The sequence below is a fragment of the Cupressus sempervirens genome, chromosome 6 (assembly GCF_028749045.1).
Source record: "Cupressus sempervirens isolate cs-2001-9-10 chromosome 6, ASM2874904v1, whole genome shotgun sequence".
Taxonomy (NCBI): domain Eukaryota; kingdom Viridiplantae; phylum Streptophyta; class Pinopsida; order Cupressales; family Cupressaceae; genus Cupressus; species Cupressus sempervirens.
The window spans coordinates 7,234,351-7,250,878 of NC_143123.1; the positions used below are offsets into that span (position 1 = coordinate 7,234,351).

A 16,528-nucleotide genomic window follows, 5' to 3' on the forward strand; every position below is an offset into this window, starting at 1 on the left:
TAATCATGATATTAAAGTTAACTTTTTAAAGTTTAAAATGTATGTTTTGCCCACCCAAAAGGTTGTGAACCTAATGAGACCAATAAAATGATGTCAGATATGCATTAGGTGCAACATTTCCATGGCATTAAATTTCATATTTAATCAGAAAGGTTTGAATATAAATTAGAAGATCATCCACATTTTGCCAATGCCTAGGATAAAAAATATCATTACTTGTACATAGCTAGGGCATCCACCACCTAATTCCCTTCATAATAAATATGTTGAATGGTAACACTAGTATCCAATTTATCAATTAAGACCTAAATGTCATTGATGATTTGGGTGATCTTCCAACTCATCTAACTTCCACCTCTTGTCACCTCAATAATAAGCTGAGAGTCACCTTCCACTACCAAGTGCAACGACCCCATAGATATAATAGTTATAACCTCCCAGAATAGACCCATGGCTTTTAACTTCATTATTGGTTCTCCCTCTACAATTTCCCACGTAAGCCACCACCAATCTACCTACCTCATCACAGATAATTGTTCCCATAACACAAGCACACCTCTGAGCAGAACCATTAAAGTTACGTATATATAGGTGGTGGGAGAGGGTTTCCATTTGATGTTGTGCCTAGCAATAACTTTAGAATTATGAAATTTAGAGATCAAATGTAGGAGGCCCCATTGTTTCACCCAAACTTGATTGCACTTAGAAGGAGGAGAATGTGGACTTTTCCACCTCCAATTGGGAATACACTCCTTGAGGAAATTCATAGTGACTTGCAAAATTGCCAAAGGGAGAGATCATTTATCTCTAAAGGTATGATTATAATGCTCCTGTTATAAGAGACAACATATATACATGGGTATGACTTTCCACATGGTCCTTATAAGAGGGTGATTTGTCAGGCAACTCCAATTAAAAATAAATTGTTGGAGGTCATAGTTGAAGACCTAGGCAAGTCTCAATCTGCTCAAAATACCCAACCAAACAACATTTGTGTACTAGAAGTGAATGATAATGTTGCAAATAGTTTTCTCCTCATTATTACATAACCTACATCAATTGACAAACTAGAATCTCCTCCTTTTAAAGTTCTTAATTGTGAGTATATTGTCATGGAGAGCTGACCAACAAAAGAAATTAATCTTTGAAAGAATATATGGATTCAACACATATTTCCAACAATCAACAGAATTCCCTAGACTAATGATGGTATAATAAGCTAGTTTAACACTAAACTAACTAGAAGAGTTCAAATCATAGATAGTACCATCTTCTTTAAGGGAAGCAGAAATACAAATACCCTGAATAATTCCTTGAAGTTCCTACATCAATTTAGTGGCATTCTGGTTTTGACCATTAATAGTTAACCCATGCCATTTGCCATTGTTATTAGTATAGTTGCTCCATCTCCAACCAAAATGGTAGTACATATATATTTTACCAAAGTAAATCATAGCCAATTGTTCTCCCAAAACCTAGTTGCGTTCCCATCTCCCATAATCCATCTCTCCCCCTTCTTTAACAAATTCTGACAGCTGACATTATTATCCAGACCCTTGAACCAATATGAAGGTCATTATTATAAAGTTCATGAGAGAAGGAAACTTCATACTTAACCCTCATGATTTTGCATCATCTAAAGTTTGAATCAATCTCCAGCCAAACTTAGCACGAGGGCCCTATTAAAGTCTCCCATTTTCTTCAAATTTAATTCCTCTCGAAATTTCAGTCTACAAACCTTATAATTTACTCTTTGAAAAATTAACATAACATTAGAAGAATACGTACCGGACGCTTTTCTCGTGCTCAAACAGTTGAACTACTCTTTTCCTTGTCATTTTTCAGGAGTATTTTATTTGATAACTACCATTCAACTTACGTCTCTCGCTAAGGAAATCGTAAAGCCTTTAAAATGACATCATTTATACATTTTATTTATTTCTCTTAAAACCAGCTGGTAAATTTTTTGTTCAAAACGTCATCCTAGCTTCGTAACATTTATGTTTTATTTAAATTCCGCTGAATTTGGATTGCATGTGCTCCATCCAAGAAATTTGAACTGCACAATTCTTATCAATTTCAATAAAATTTAAAATTGGTTTGGGTTTATTGTAGAAGTATTATAAGATAAATAAATAATTTTTCATTTTTTTGATGGAAGCCAACTTTTTTGCCGAGGGTACTATCTTGACTTCATCTATTTTAGATATCCTTTGGTGGGTTCTTTGTGAGCCTTTCTACTTCACTACTAGACCAAGGGCCCTTTTGATAAATAAATTATTTTTAATTGATAAATTCTTCAAATTTTTCTTTTTTTGATGAATAGTCTTTTTCTATTAAATAAGATTACAATTCACAAAAAAGGGGCTGAGGGATACAAGATCAGCCCGCAAAAGTTCACACCACCGAAGCTGGAATCAAAAACTATTCAACAAAAAAGAAGAAGAAGCAACCCCTTAGGCAGCTAAAGCAGTGCTAGCTAAGAGGGCTAGTTCATCTTGATTATCAAATCCCGATTTCATCCCTGGGGTTGGCAAGCAGGCTAGAAACTGTCCAACCATTGACAACATCATCAGAGGCCCGGTCAACATCCTTCATATCAGGCTGCAAAGGAGAGATGGCCAATTCCAGGCAAAAAGATCACTTTACAAAAACCATCCGCTGAGGACTAGGAGGAGAAGCTGGGGACCAACCAATGTTATCATGGAGCAGGGAAACTGAGTGGTGCATCCACCCACCATCACCACTTCTAGGAGAGTGGTGGCAGGAAGCTTGGTAATGCGGAGTGTGTGAGCGGCAACCTAAAGAAGTATGCCTCTAGCAGCGGCCTTTATGTGTCATGGTATCAATTGAGGCATCTGGAGGTACCTTGGAAACAGTACAAGGGACATTGCCCCAATGATTAAGAAGCTCTTGAAGGTGGGCCACCTCCAGAGCCACCTTGTTTGCTTGAACTTGAATTTGCATCATTACATTATTACAAATGTATGCCTTAGTGTACATAGCAATATTTATATCAAGAAAACTATGAGTGAAAAGAACAACATTTTTATCTTTCCACATAGTGAACAAAATCTCCATCCTAAAGGTATGCTAAATATGGGTAAATTTTCTAAGGATCCTAGTGGAATCCCCCAAAATAACCATGTGCCAAGAAAAGTGTTTAGGTTGAAACAACTTAAAAAAATCATGAATCCAGTGCCAATAATTTTGAGCACATCTACAAAACCAAAAGATATGCAGGAGAGACTCTAGTTGGCCATAAAATGGACACCTGGAATCTGAAACCCCAATATGTTTGAGCTGAGGCCCAAGGGGAAGACCTTGAAAAGCTAGACACCAAGCAACATGAGCAATCTTGGGCTCTATAATAGCATGCCAAATAGCGTCAAAGCACTTTCTCCATTGATAAAGGGAAGATTGCAAATGCCATATCTAATTGAGCATATCCACCATTGGCAAAAGGGGAGAAAGCCATCTATAACCCAGACTTGGTTTGTAGCTGGTGAAAGGAGTGGCAAGATACCACTTCCAATCAGTCCACCATGGTCTAACAAACTGGATACCCACTTTATGAATTAAGTGACCTGAAATTATAGAAAGCAATAAGTCAAAAGTATGTCAATCTAAATGAGCAAGATGATACTAGACTTGCATTTTTTTCCAACATCTGAGACTCATACAGACCTTGGAGAAATGATCTTTAGGAGTCTTGATGCCTCATTTGAAAAAATGCAAAGCACAAGCACCTTGAGTCTGGGCTAAGGGAATACCCTAGATGGAAAATAGGGGAGATCACCAAATGTTCTATTGGTTCAAAGAGAGCCCATCATGGAACTCATCACTAGACTAGCAAAGCCAAGGCTTAACAGCTTCCCAAGCTTTCCATATGCTCTTGATAACAAAAGAGCCTTGTATGAGCATGGGTTCTCAAATGATGATAAGGATTTGAAAACCAACACCCTTCCATGCCAATTTGTTAATATGAAGTCCAGAGGAAATGCAATGCCAAACCAAAATCTTCCAAGCTTCATCTCTAGTGATGGCACAAATAATCCATTTGGTAGATAGAGTAATGCCTTTCTTTTATGTGGAGAGAAGGCCAACTCCTTTAGACTTTTTGGGGAGACAACAAAAGTCCCAAGCAACTATGTGAAAGCCATGATGATCGAAACTAGAAGCCCAAAGAAAATCATGGAGCAATTGCTCTAATTTTTGATAAGAGGCTTTTGAAGGAGCCCAACATGAAGAATAATAAACATGCGTAGTAGAAAGAACTTTAGAGAAAATATGGAATTTTCTCACAAGAGAAAGTAGTTTTGTAAGCCAATAATCTAGCTTCTTAGTAATCTTGGCAAGCATAGCATTCCACAAATCCACTGGTGACACTTGAAAGGCAAAAGGAATGCCTAAACAGTGGATAATCTCCCTATGAGTGACCCATTTCCATTCAAACTAGTTAACCCAAATGACCAAGAAAATGACCATTGACCAATTGGGAAGAGGATTTTGGTAAAGAGATGCCATGAACCAAACCTGATGACACAGAGTGGACTAGCAAGTAACCAAACCCTTTAGCAACAAGAACATAAAGTGCCAGAGCCAGGGGGAAACCTTGCCTGAGGGAACAAAAAATCCCAAAGATGTCAGATTGGGAGTTATTGATGGTAATGTAAGGATTAGCATCTCCATAGGTTGCAAGAAATTGGGACCTAAACCAAGAGCCTAGAGCATAGCCAGAATGAAAGGCCATTCAATCCAGTCATAAGCTCTAGCAAAATCTATTTTCAAAAAGATAGCTGACTGCTTGGACCTATGAGCCCACTCTATACCTTCCTAGATAGCAATGAAATTGTCAAGAATAAATTTGGACTTGATAAAGATAGTTTACTCAGGCCGCACAATCAAAGGAAGGAGATGGCAAATTTTGAGAGAAATTGCCTTAGCGATAATCTTATATGACACATTAAAAAGGGTAATGGGCCACCAATTACAAATATTCTTAGGATCTCTAGCTTTAGGTATGCATTTAATGTTTTCTTTGTTGATAATAGCCTAGGCTTTTAGAATGATAGGTTTCAAGATAAACTTTGTGTAGATTAGGACCAATTTATTCCCAGAGGTGTTTGTAAAATTCACAAGGAAACCCATCACACCCAAGGGATTTATCATCTACCATGGAGAAAAATGCCTCTTTGGTTCTTGGAGGGTAATAAGTTTCTCACAGAAAGCACATTGCTCAATTGCTAGGTGGTTTAGAGTAACAGAAATACACTTTTTGAGAGTTTCCTATTGAGCAACCAAATTTCCATGCGAAGCAAACATGTTTTCTTAGCGATGAACCAAAAGTGCCTTGTTTGATTTTTTTAATCCCAAAATTGGTATGATGGGCTCAAATAGCCTGAAACAACTCTTTGGAAGCTTTATCACCAACCTCCAACCAATGGAGGTGGGCTTTGATTTGGAACCCTTGAGCAACATAGTTATCCGCAACCTATTTGTCATGTGAAAATTTGGCAAGTTGAATTTTCAAATCAACATCAAAAGGGTTAATGGTGAGAGCCTCAAAAGCTTTTTTGAGAGCAGTGGTAGTGAATTTATAAGACCATCTTCTAAAAACCACCAACTATCACCCATAGATGCATAGAAAGTGAGTGGTTCCAATAATGATATCATTCCACCACTGAATCTACTCTATCTAGAAATGCAGATGTGGCTCCAAATTCCAAACATGTAGGATATGAGCAATAGTGGAAGCATGCATTAGTATTAATGTGTTGAGGAAAAATTAAGATTTGACAACTCTTTGGACAGCTGTGTGCCACGAAATAGTAAAATAAGTGGGATAGTGGTCATATAATGTCACATATGGCAAGGGAATGATAGATAAATCTTGATCCTCAGAAAAGGAGAAAAATTGTTTAGTAATCATGGCATGATTGAGACACTTTAATATGTGGTCAAAGCTAGCTCAAAAGTTGGACCAAGTGTGCCAAACCCCACTATGTTTGCAATGGTTAGTATTGGAATTAAAGAGGCAAAATTTATTACTTCCCTTTCCCCAGCTATCCAATGAACAAGTAAAATTTCATCTTTGTTAGAGGCTAGCTCCACCATATTAAAGCCACCACATATAACCCAAGTAGTTGGAGGCAAGTTGTCAACCGGCCAGCCCCACAATTGAGATCTTTCCATAGCATCATTGGGAGCATAAACATTAATGACTCTAAAAGAATGATTGTTAATGGAAAGAAAAAGCCAAATGATTTTGTGCATGGGGTCAAAACTGTGCGAAATAATAGTAGAATGAAGATGAGGTGACAAGAGAGTAACTACACCACCCTTGCCAGAATCATGTTGACAGGAGAACATGATACCATCTAGCCAAATGACGTGACATGCAGAAGAAAGCATGGAACCAAAGATCTTAACTTCTTGCACATAGAGAAAATCTAAATTTCCAAGTCTATGATGAGTATCCCTAACACAATACTTTCTGGAGAGTTTTGTAAGACCTAGCATATTCCATGATAAAAAATTCATGAAAATTCTTCCAGATCTTCCTCATCCTTGAGAGAGGAGTAGCTATTCTACAAGAAAGTTGAGATTGGGTTAAAGCCAGAAGGAAAATCCTCTAGATTGATGGCCCGATGTTTCTCCTTTGGTTTCTTAGCATGTCCGAGAGGATTGTGAGAATGCCACACATTCTAAGTCACTATGGAAGAAGTAGCAAGAGGGATGCGAATCACAACTGAGGTGTTAGCCCTGGTGGCCGTCTTAATCACCTGTGAACCAGGGTTTGACACTTGTGAAACACCAGGGTTTGGTTCATAAAAAATCGCTTGCATCCCTACACTGGCTAGGGTTTTCTCTCCTATTGAGATAGGAGGAACCCAAACAATAGCTGCATATGATTTTTTAGGAGCCAAGGGAGCCTTGCCCTTGCACCCAACAATAGTTCATTCTTCTTTTTTCCCGTCTGCTAGTTTGGCAGGAGCCTCTTTAGGTGGGGGTTTAACCCTAGGCACAACAAAAGGGTGATCCCAAATATTGTGTTCTGCTGACTGACACCTATACCAAGTGTTAGGAAGGTTCAAATAGAGCACCTTTTGAGAGAAGGTTTGGGAACCAATATGTATTTCCACAGAATCCTTAAGATCCTTGGAAAGATCAACCTCAACACAAACGCATTTTTGGGGACGAACATTAATTTTTTTTTTCATGTTCTTTTGTAATAACTTTGCTAAGAGTATTGGAAATAGACTCAATAAAAGGTCAACATGGCAAGGGTAAACCCAGGAACTCTACCCAAATAGGAACCCTAAGCTTTTTGTCATTAGAGATAGTGAAATCTCTTGACCATCTTTGAAAAACAAGCAGGGAAAAACACACAGACCAAGGACCATTATTAAAAACCACACCTACCTGTGATGGGTTGGCAAAGAAAAAAAATAAAATCTTTGGTAAGGTTTTGCACAACATCAAGACAGGTTCCATGAGGAGTCCAACTCTTGTTAACCAATTCTCAGAGTATAGCTTGAGGAGGAGTCCTACCCACAAAATACCCTATTAAGGTATGTTGTTCTAACCAATCATAAGCAACATGAAATTCTTACAAAGGAAGGATAATATTAGGATTACCTCGTGAAAAACCTTTGAGACAAACTTGTGAGGATGTTTGTTTAATGGATACACCATGGCTTTTCGAAGTAGCAACGTGAAAAACAATATTAACAACTGGGTCACCACTAGCCGAGGCCATTATAGACTAGCCTAAAAACTCTCGCAGGAAATGTGGTTTGACAAGTGGAGGACACAAAAGGAAAGCTTAGATAGAAAGGCATACACAAGGAAACTCAAAGATCGCATGAAACCCTAGAAGAGCAAAAAACCCCTAAAAAAATTTACTTTCTTTGTTACTTTCTAAAATATGATATTATAGTAATTTTTTTGGTTGATTGAATTTATTCCTTTTTATCTTTTAATATGTAGATATATTTTTTAAAAGTTGAATCTTTTTGTAAAGAAAAAAATGCAAAAGAATAGTTTTGCACTTCATTCACATAAAGTACATATGAAAAATGGGAAAATGATGTTAGTTATGATATAAATTTTCGATTAGATTGTAGTGGCTAAATAGTAAACTAAAACTTAAAATACATAAAGAACAACTAGGAAAAAAAACCGTCCTATTGTTTAAATGTTGCTGAATTCAACTACGTATTCTCTATACATCCAGATGAGTACATTTGTATTTTGTAACTTGTTATTTAGAAAGAGTTTATTTAAATTTTTAACATGAAGTATTGTTGAGGTCAATATCATTGAATTGAAACATTTTTTCTTTAAAAGCTAAATAGACAATTGTAACTTTATAAATGAAAGTATTATTAGTTCCTGCATAGGCAAGATAGGATACTATAACATTCATGTTCATAGTTCAAAATAAATTATTTCTCCTAAATTTTATTGGTCAATGTCTTCTAGTGTTTGGACTTGAACTTTTAATTTAAAAAAAAAAAAAACAAAAGTGACTTTTGAAACATTCTATTGTTTTGCAAATTAATATATACCAACTAATTTGACACTTCATAAATATCTTGTACAAAAATTGGTTTTCAATTAAATGTATGGAACTCCCAAGAAATTTTCTATTTAATTCACTAAGAAATTTCTCCCTCAAACTTAAATGTAGTTTGCTAGAACCATCTAATCGCATTAAATGGCACTGTTTACAACATTGTTGTTCACGCATTTATCGGTATGTTCTTTCACTATCTACTTCTATTATACCTACATTTACTATGGAAAATGCAATACATATTCATGTATCACCATTTTCACTATACCAATAGTACTTATGATTTATGTAAATCAAAATTAATAAATTTAACATATGGCAATTAATATATTGCAAAAACTTTTAAATATATACAATATACAATGACAAAATGTATAATAACAATTATTGTGAATGCAAATAAAATTTAAAAACTTTTTTCAAAAATGAAATATACGAGGTGACACTTTTGACTACAAATTTAACTCAATTTCTACATTAGCATGATATTAGTCATAATACCTTATCAACATGTCAATTATAATTAGAAATGTCAACCAAATAACTAAACTTGAAATTACAAAAAATAATAATAATTTTATTTTAAAACTAAAAAAAACATTTTCAATACACATTTTATCATGATAATTATTTAAACTCAATACATAACATAAATTTAAACTTTAATTAACTAATAATAAATACAATCAAATACAATAAGCGCTAGATACACAACACTCATAAAAGATATGAACAAATAAATTCAAACGTAATAATGCAATTGACTAATTCAGACTACAATGGCATGTTTCATGTGCCCTGTTGAGTATAAATGTATGAACTTGTAGGCATTGGTAACTCATTTCTCTTCTTCTTCTAAGGCGTAAGAGGAAATTTGTGAAAATGGTGGCAAATATTTTGAGGGTTTATTTGTTGAAGCCAGTAATGATTATCAGTCTAATGATGTTTCATGGATTAAGATCCCACCTCACTAAATTTGTAGAGCCAGTCATATTACAGCAGAATCAGAAGTGGAAGAAAAATCTCTCACTTACATTAATGAAAATTGTGAAGAATGTTGTAGCACCATTGAAGGCATTGGGTATCTTGATAGAATTTCTCCTCAATCTGTTTTCTCAAAATGGGGGGTTGTCAAAAACCTTGTCCAGCTTATTAAACGATAATTATGCTTTGACATGCTCTCACTAAAATAAATGTTAAAGTATTTTTAAATCAAAATTTTCAATATTATGGATCATTCCTTTCCGTATATTTTTTATTTTTATATCTTTCTCATTGATTTCTTTTAGAGGGATTTTGGTAAGCTTTTCCTCAGTGTAAGAGAGCAAAACAGATAAGATCCTATTAAAAGATTCTTGTTTTTTCTTTTCTCTTTCAAATTTATACAGCTTATATGTACTTTTAAGATCATTACTCTTTTCTATTTCAAATTTATATAGCTAGAGGAGAGGACCCAGTACTTGTACGTGTTCCAATAGTTGTGAATGGAGTTGTTCACTGGATACCTACACTTATTGACTTAATGTCCATTTTTTTGACAACATTGTACCAATATTTGCGACTTTAAAGTTGTTAGTACAATGCTAACTACCTAAAATTGAATAAAATGTACCTTTAGTTATAAAAATTAACCAATGATGTGATGGCACATTAGTTGTTCAACTATGGGTACCCTTTATGCATGACCATTGGTCTCACTTTTTTTTTTGGGTTGTTTTGGACAACTTGGAAAAAAGCATGCTGATGTGGCATCATAACGGGTGACATGGAATTGAAACCTTAGTTATATGTAGGTGACTTGCCAAGTAAGCTACTATAAAAAACTGGGAGCGATTTGAAATTTTTATGTAAGTGCGAAGTTAGAGTGTTCAAGTACTAGATCCTCTCCCCTATGTACTTTTAAGATCATTATGAAGCATGTTATGAATTTGGTGGAATTTATGAATCAGATCTTTTTAAAATTTCTTTGGTTTCAAATTAAGTCCGGGACTCATTTGTTGGGTGTTCTATTTGACATTTCCAACACCTCTATTGTATGAGCTTTCAGCTAAGCCAACTACAGGTTTCAATATTACATGTTGAGCCAACTCTAACTCATAATTATTTTAGCATTCAAATTTAAGACTCTTATTTGCTGTTAGAGTGTTATATCAATTGAACTATTGATCCTTCTTCATTATATGTATTAGGGGAAGGTTCTATCAGATCTTTAAAAGGAGTATGGGTTTAGATTATAATATTTTAGGTTTTTATATATGTGATTTAACTGTTTGTATTTAATGTTTTGATTTCTGAATGGTCTATTTAACAAAGATTTCATTCATAATTCTAAAATTGTCAATACTTATACAAAAATTTTGAATACTTATTATCAAAAGTACCAACTAAAAATAAACTTTTAGTAATCATTTTTCTCTTTCCTCAATACCCATAATAAAAATGTATCCTAGAATAACTCATTCTCGTCCCCCCACCTGACCTCTTTGGTTGTGAGAACATGAATATATAATTTGGAATACATATTCTATTTTTCGTTTGGTTTGTCAGTTGAAATAGGGAATAGAAATACATATTCCCATTTTACCTCTAAAATGAACTTATACCCATTCCAAAAAAAACTTGTTATTGGAATAGTCATTCCTATTCTCCTTTCCTATGCTTGCTTGTTAGGTTGATTGTTTTGTACAGGAAACATGATCATTTTTCTTTTTCTTGCATATTAATAGACTTTTAGTTATTATTTTTCACTTTCTTCCCTCCACCCTATAAAAGCTTGACTAATTGTTGGACGGATTGTTTTGTACAGGAAGCATAATCATACCCAAGAGAGGATCAGAGGATTTTTTAAGTGTGATTAGGCATTTAGAGCGGTGCAAAGATTTGTATAACAATGTAAGCTCTCAAGATTTGTTAGCTCTCAAGATTTTTCAGTCATGGAGGCTGGTGATAGATTCTTTGCAGATATCTTAGCCATGGCTTCAACCTTAGCTTATGAAAAAATGCTGGTATCTTATCTTATTTTATTTTACCTATTTTAGTATCAGACCAACACACTAAAATTATTCGAAATTTATATTTACGACCTTATTAAATTTATATGTTTTATTTTACAATGTTATTGAATGAAATTTTAGAGTGTTCTTAAATACAGTTAGACTCATCTTTAAATAAACTTGTTCATATATATGAAAGAATAATGATAATTGGCATTAAATAAAATGATGTTTAAAATATAAAACAAATCTATGGCCAATGAAAAATAAATCCTATCTATATACACATTATTTATAGAAGTTATTTCTTGTAATGGAAGATAATAAATTTATAGTCCTTTTCAAACATGTTTGAATATTCTTTAAGATTAGTATGTTTTTTCAATGTCTTTGTTGTTATTGTTTATTGACATGGGAAAACAACTTGTGTCAATCTTTAACGTCTTTAGTATAGGTAATAGATTTATATTTATTCCATATTGGGAATACTAATATGTTAATATAGGTAATATACAGATCATTGCAGAAGAAATTTGACACAATCATTTGTACTATGTGACAAAGAAATCCATGCCAAGTTAATAGTGGTGGCTTTTAGAGGAACACAACCATTTGAAGCAGATGAATACATAACAGATTTGGATTTCTCTTGGTATGAGTATCCCCAAATAGAATAGGTTCATTTAGGATTTTTAGAGGCTTTGAAACTAGAAAATTGTTCAATTGATAAGAAATCTTCACATTAAATTGAAACACAAGACCTCAACAAACCTCTAGCTTATCACATGCTATGTAAAAAGTTGAAAAACCTTAAATTATGCATCCACAAAAATGCAAAGTTCATTGTTATAAGACATAGTCTAGGAGGGGTCTTAGGTGTACTATTTTCAATAGTGCTATTTTTAAACAAGGAGGATGAGTTGTTAGATAAGCTATTGGCTATCTATACATTTGGACAACCTAGAGTTGGTGATAAAGCATTTGAAGATTTCATGAATAGTAAAGTAAATCAACCCAAAACGAAATATTTTAGAGTTGTTTAGTCCAATGACCTTATTCCAAATTTTCCTTTCGATGATGACATATCTATGTATAAGCACTTTGGATCGTGTTTTTACAACTGCTTTTACTATCAAAAGGTAAATTGATTACTATTTAGCTTTGTGACATTCAATATTATTTTCACAATTAGTGATATTTACTAAATTTTAGTAATATTTTCTTGTATGGATTTAATATATCTTTTTGTTTAAAATTGTTATGGCAGAATCTAATGGAAGCCCCCAATAGAGATCTTCAATTGGTGTTTTTCATATCCATATGAATAACTGTCATATGGGAGGTGTTACAATGCTTAATATTATGCTACATAAAGGGGGAGAGCTTCAAGGAAACCAAAGTTTCTGTTATCTCCAGAATATTGGGAATTTTGGTTCTAGAGATTTCAGCACATAGTCCATTAAATTACATTAATGCAATAAGATTGGGCCCTCTTAGGTTGAATTGAACTTTGAGTATTACAAAATGATAATATATCTCATTCCAGGGATACATTCTTACTAATATAAATGGTTGAATACAAATATTCTTTTCATATTAAAACAAACACATTCACTTTGACCCTTTTATATCAAAGTGGTTCTAATTATTTAGAAATATTAAAATAGAATTAGTATAAATCCAATTAGTCTCATTAATTTAGGGAAAATATGTTACTAAACTATCTATAGATTAAAACATTTCATAATGAAAATAATTTGAATAAAAAATGATAAAATTATAAAACTTGTCAGTTGTTTTATTTTTATATTTATTATTTTATAAATGATTATGTGAATGAATGTTTATCAATTGTTGGCTGTAAATAAAAAATAAAAATAGAAGGCATATTATTGCTAATTTACCTAATAAAAGGGAGAAGATGTTGTAGCTAAGACTTGACATGGTAGAGAAACACACTAGTAAAGTTTACAAAAAAAGAGATTAAATTGAATAATCATTGATAATATTAAAAAGAGTAATAACTTCATGTTAAGTGTGCCTCAAATAAAGATGCACATTTGCAAATATAATTAGATATTCTTGAGTTTTGAGATTCTACTAGATATCATTTAGTAAAGGTAACAACAATAGCATAATTGGCAAAAAAATAAAAATAAAAGTTTAGTTAAGTGTTGTTTCTTTCATATTTTGACTAGAGAGCATCCTATGAGAAATTTCCTAGTACTTTATTACTCTTTTAGGAATTCCTAGCTTTCCTAATAGCCTCTGGTCAATAAACCCTATATGGGGATGGAAAATTTGTCTCGTTAATGTTGAATAATGAGATTAAAGGAAAAGTTGAGAGTCAAACTTTATTGCATTTTCCATAAATGAAGTTAAAAGAAAATATAATATGTTTGTTGACCATACCATAGGTTAAGTTTGAAAGTTTGTAAAACGTTTGTAAAGTGGCAGTCAAAGATGGTAATTCTATCAGACTAAGACGGTTGCAAGGTGGCACATTGTGTTAAAAACAAAGTATTTTTAAAATGTAGGGTGAACTGTGTAAGAGGCAAAGTATGTACCTATGGTTGTATGCACCCTAAAATGGTTGCTTAGATTATGGGCCCCCATTATTCAATTTATCAAATTTCCTGAATCAATGGTATGTAATATTTTATTAAATCAATTTAAATCAATTTCCTTGATCAAATTCAATTATTCTATTTTTCTAAGGTTGATCATTTTATCCCAAGTCTTATTTAATTAAAAGAAAATCTTCTCTTTTAATTAAATAAAATAAGTCCCCATTTAATTAAAAGAAAACCTCTCTTTTAATTAAATTCATCCACATTTAATAAATTAAGAGAAAAACCCTTCTTTTCATTTAATTAAATATTTCCTATTTAATTAGAAGAATTTGCTCCCTTTTAATTAAATAAAATTCCCACTTAAATATTTCTTTGTGATGAAAAAAGAAATTAAATAAAAAAAAAAAAACCCACTTGAAAAAGAAAAAGAAAATAAAATAAAAATAAAATAAATCTTTTTTTATTTTCTCTACACTTAAATGCACATATTTCTAAGTGGGACTCATCTTTCCACTTTCTTCTCAACCACTCCTCTTTTCTTATTGGTGGATCCTTATTTCACATAGATCATTATTTCTCCACCCTTGATTAAGTCATTTTCCTCTCAATCTAGATCATCCAATCTTCTTTATAAGGGAGAGCCCTCTCCTCATTTTTGAGATACCGATTATTATGCTATTGTTATGTTGTAGGTTTGGAGATTGATTTTTGAAGGAGTTTTGAATATTAAAGATTTTGTGGAGAACTTCTATCTTCTTGTCTCATTCTCTCTTGCATGCATGGCTTCCATCATCATGATCCATACTTTGATTTTCATGTTAGCTTAGATCTTGCATTGATAGATTAGATCTTGCTTTCATAGATTAAATTTTATTTCTTGCATTGTTTTACATTGTTATCATTTAGAGTAGTTTCTCATTTCCATTTTCATGCATATTAGATCATTGAATCTCTTGTTTTGTGGTGTACTTGCATGGGCACAAACTAGGTCAGATTGAGGGCCTCCATTACAAACCCTTGCACTCCATGAATAGGGAGCTATGAGTCGCCATTCGAAACCTCATTTTTGAGAAATCTTGAATATAATGAATCATAGAAGTGTGCCCACATTTTAGGCATACATTTTTTGGCACCCACCATGGGGCAACCCACCTTTGCTTGCTAGTTTTTTGTGTAGATCTGTTTGTAGACTCAAAGAAACCCTAGATTTGAAAGATTTGATCATATCTTTCAAAAAGCTATGTATTTAGATCTAAAATTTGTTTTACAGGGTGGTGATATATCATATAAGCTTCAGTCCAATTTTAAGATTTTTTCAAAATATTTTTGATTTTTTATAATTTTTCCTTGATTTTTCATAAAAAATTATTTTCGGGAGTAAATCAACACATTTTTCTAAAAAATTTACAGTTTCAAAAAGCTCTCTAAATTTTCAATAGAGTTGGTTCTTTGTGTTTTGACTTTGGAGGTCATATTAGGGGTCAATAATTTGATTTATAAAAACTGGTCTGTTTTGATAAAATGACTCCCTAGGGCACAAATTAAAAGATCTTTTCAAAAAAATTTCATTTTTGGAAAGCTCTCTAATTTTGATAGGGGTTAATATTCTGTATTTTGAGTTTTGGATCCGAATTCATATCATGTAGGTCCAATCTTTATGACTAAGTCAAAAATCAATTGAAAAAAAGGTATTTAATGAACAGTTTGCATTTCATTTTAAAAATGAATCAATGCATAATGTGGGCTTTCATTTGGGTTATAATCTAATTATTATCAGTTTTACAATTCAAATTTTTAGATCTAACCCTAATTTTGCATGAGTTGAACAAATATTACATTCTTGTGTTTGCTTGTGTTGTTTGTTGCTTTGTTCATTGCAAGCGAGCAATCAAGTGTAAATGAAAGGTACAACAAAGAAAAGACACGTTACAAGGATTATCAGGTATTTTGTTTAAAATCTAAAACATTTAGATTTGAGATTAAAATTAAGCCTCTCATGTGTTTGGCTTGAGTGTTTTACATGCTTTCATAGAACACATTTCAATTGATGTTCTTAATGGAAAATGAATGAACATAGATTTTCTTTCATACAAGTTTGTGTAAGTGAAGGCTTGTGTTTAAACCTTAAGTAATTCTTGGTTCCAATATAAAATATCTCATTAAGTGATTGAGGGCATGGGTTCATTCCTTGTTTACATAGGGAGTTGAATGCACCACTTTGTGGACTCACTCTATGTTTACTTGGAAAGTTAAATATTCCATTGTTCAACCCTTTTTCATTTGTGAGTAGTATTGATTAGCAGTCTTAGATTACTTGTGATTGATCTAGATTACTATCTTGGGTTATTGAACTCACTAATCTGCCGGCCCCTCGTTTTTGC

The 16,528-nt window shown here is 33.0% G+C and overlaps 1 pseudogene; it reads left to right on the forward strand.

The window, feature by feature from the left end:
• The first annotated feature begins 9,463 nt into the window (after nt 1-9,463).
• LOC149550732 (triacylglycerol lipase OBL1-like) overlaps nt 9,464-16,528 on the forward strand; it is a 94,859-nt pseudogene continuing 87,794 nt past the window's right edge.